This window comes from Taudactylus pleione, unplaced genomic scaffold (assembly GCF_031769625.1).
Source record: "Taudactylus pleione unplaced genomic scaffold, aTauple2 ptg000191l, whole genome shotgun sequence".
In the NCBI taxonomy this organism is placed as follows: Eukaryota; Metazoa; Chordata; class Amphibia; order Anura; family Myobatrachidae; genus Taudactylus; species Taudactylus pleione.
The window spans coordinates 3,784,576-3,787,855 of NW_028284593.1; the positions used below are offsets into that span (position 1 = coordinate 3,784,576).

Below are 3,280 nucleotides of genomic sequence, written 5' to 3' on the forward strand. Positions count from 1 at the left end.
TGCCCAACTCTAAGTCTCCCCCGGGAGCCCCTAACCTAACCCTCCCCCCTAGCGGCTGTCCACGCTCGGCTTTTCTTCAAACAGGATACCGGGTGTCGGGCTCCCGCCGTAGGTAAAATGACAGGCGTTGGGATTTTGACGCCTGTCATTAGACCCTTGCCGGGATACTGACGGTCGGCATTTAGACCGCCTGCATTACGACTGCATACCCTTCACTCATGTGATCAGATAGCTGGCCCGAGTGAGGAAACTGGTAAAACTACTTTTTGTCATTTAATAAGTGTTTTTTTCTTAGAAGCGGGAAAATCCTCTTCTATTTGTAGAATAGTTTTTACAGTTCTCACAAGAGCAGGTATATTTTAGAGGGTGGCTCCTTTTCTCCTGAGACAGAGTCAGAGTGAGAGAGATCTGGTCTTCTGCCTCCCCAGATGATATATCAGAATCAGATAACTGTGTGGACTGGGAAGATAACACAGCACGTTTAGTAGGTAACGAGTTTTCTTTTTGCAGCATTAGCTGATAAACCATAGAGGTATTAGCCAAACTCTGTACTGAGGTAGACAGTACGTCTACCCATGGGGGCGGCAAAGGATTTGCAGGGAGTACCTGTTGTGGCCATCCCACAGGGGGAGCTACCCAGGGGACTGTAGTATGCAAGTTTTGCCAGCATCTGTGAAAAGGCAGCCCATGGTGGAGACAGGGGCTGAGGGGCCTGGGGCTGTGTAACAATTAGTACAAAGACCATCCTGCATGAGGCCCTCTGGGGCTAAGCCCACTGAGCAGGACTTATAAGACACCAGTGTAGGAGCAGCAGCATCAGGCTGCTTGTTTTCTTTCCTGTGCCAGCCATAGCCACAAGAATAATATACACCCTGCAGTATGTGTAATATGGCACAGTGTAGTGTGTGATAGCCCTCACAATTATATAGGAGATGTGAGGTACAATGAACCCCCTATACCTTAGTATGTCAGGGTATGGTAGAATAAAGGGAAAGTTATAAGCTGACAGTATGGAAAGTAGAGATTAGCACTAGCACAAGTCACATACAGAAAAACATTACATGTCTGCAATGGGCACTAAAATCAACTACATAGACTGCAGTGGCTAGTAGGATATAGCACTGTATGACCTGGCCCATGGGAGAGGTATACAGGAAGGCAAGTAGCCGCGTTCCCGGAGACTTGCTTGCATAAAATGGCTGCCGCACCTCTCGGAGAGGGAGGAGCAGCCCAGGGAACACAGGGGCCGCTGTGGAATGGTGCCCTGGGCTGGGGGAGGGGCTGCAGGGCGAGCGCCTTCTCCTCTTGAATTATATGCCACGGTGGCCTAATGGAGTCATGGGCGCACCAGTGTCCATATCAACACCTTCGGTCTGTCTCCTAAGACCGGAGGTAAGACTGCATAAAAACACGGGTCCCCGCCTTACTAGTCCCCTGAATTCCGGGTTGCAGTCTGGGAAGCCTACTAGCTAGCCCCCGTCGGTGCTCGGCCAGTAGTATCTAGCACAGGCTTGGTGTCACGGCGCTGCAAAGGGTTGATGGGGCGGCAGCACAGACGTCCGGAGGACAGTCTGGTGCTGCTCACCCGTTATAGTAAAAGTAGAAAATAAAATAAATCCTAAAATAAAAGCTTGGGCTGCTTAATGCAGCCCTCTGTTATAATGGTGATCCAGCTCCTGCCGGACACCAACAACACTGAAGTGCCCTCAGGCTGTGGGCAGGGGTATAGAGGGAAGGACCGGAGCATCTTGGGATTGAAAAGCTTTGCTGTTGGTGTCCGGTCCTCCAGGTCCCGCTTACACCCCCAAAGTCTCCCTGTGGAGCCCTATGGACCCTGAAGAAGAAATTAAGGTCAAACAGACATTAATGTATCAGTCATAGAGAAATTACTTAACGGTTACATCACTGTAACTATAGTACAGTGATGTATGGAATGCTAATCTTCTCTGTATTGTTCAAAATTTTAGTATATGTGCTGCCGAAGCAAGCACACATCGTGGCTTTACTGAAGGGGTACTTAGATTTAAACATATCCATATATACAGTCAGGTGCATAAATATTGGGACATTGACAGAATTTTCATATTTTGGCCTCTATTCACCACCACAACGGCTTTGAAATTAAACAAACAAGATGTGCTTTAACTGCAGACTTTCAGATTTAATTTGAGGGTAATTACATCCAAATCAGGTGAACGGTGTAGGAATTACAACGGTTTCTATAAGTGCCTCCCACTTTTTAAGGGGCCAAAAGTAATGGGACAAACTAAACAATCCTAAATCTAACTTTCACTTTTTAATATTTTGTTGCAAATCATTTGCAGGCAATTACAGCCTGAAGTCTGGAACGCATAGACATCACCAGACACTGGGTTTCAACCCTGGTGATGCTCTACCAGGCCTCTACTGCAAATGTCTTCAGTTCCTGCTTGTTCTTGGGGTATTTTCCCAGCAGTTTTGTCTTCATCAAGTGAAACGCGTGCTCAATCGGATTCAGGTCAGGGGATTGACTTGGCCATTGCATAACATTTCACTTTTTAGACTTAAAAAACTCTTTGGTTGCTTTTGCAGTATGCTTCGGGTCATTGTCCATCTGCACTGTGAAGTGCCGTCCAATGAGTTCTGAAGTATTTGACTGAATATGAGCATATAATATTGCCTGAAACACTTCAGAATTCATTCTGCTGCTTTTGTCAGCAGTCACATCATCAATAAATACAAGGGAACCAGTTCCATTGGCAGCCATACATGCCGACGCCATGACACTACCACCACCATGCTTCACTGATGGGGTGGAATGTTTTGGATCATGAGCAGTTCCTTTCCTTCTCCATACTCTTCCCATCACTTTGGTACAAGTTGATCTTTGTCTCATCTGTCCATAGGATGTTGTTCCAGAACTGTAATGGCTTTTTTAGATGTTGTTTGGCAAACTCTAATCTGGTCTTCCTGTTTTTGTGGCTCACCAATGGTTTACATCTTGTGGTGAACCCTCTATTTTCACTTTTGTGAAGTCTTCTCTTGATTGTTGACTTTGACACATATACACCTACCTCCTGGAGAGTGTTCTTGATTTAGCCAACTGTTGTGAATGGGCTTTTCTTCACCAGGAAAATAATTCTTCTGTCATCCACCACAGTTGTTTTCCGTGGTCTTCCGGGTCTTTTGGTGTTGCTGAGCTCTCCGATGCGTTCTTTCTTTTTAAGAATGTTCCAGTTGTTTTGGCCACACCTAATGTTTTTGCTATCTCTCTGATGGGTTTGTTTTGATTTTTCAGCCT

The 3,280-nt window shown here is 46.1% G+C and overlaps 1 pseudogene; it reads right to left on the bottom strand.

Moving 5' to 3' along the window:
* Window positions 1–1,933: 1,933 nt before the first annotated feature.
* Window positions 1,934–1,991, bottom strand: LOC148519308 (U6 spliceosomal RNA; annotated as a pseudogene).
* Window positions 1,992–3,280: the final 1,289 nt, after the last annotated feature.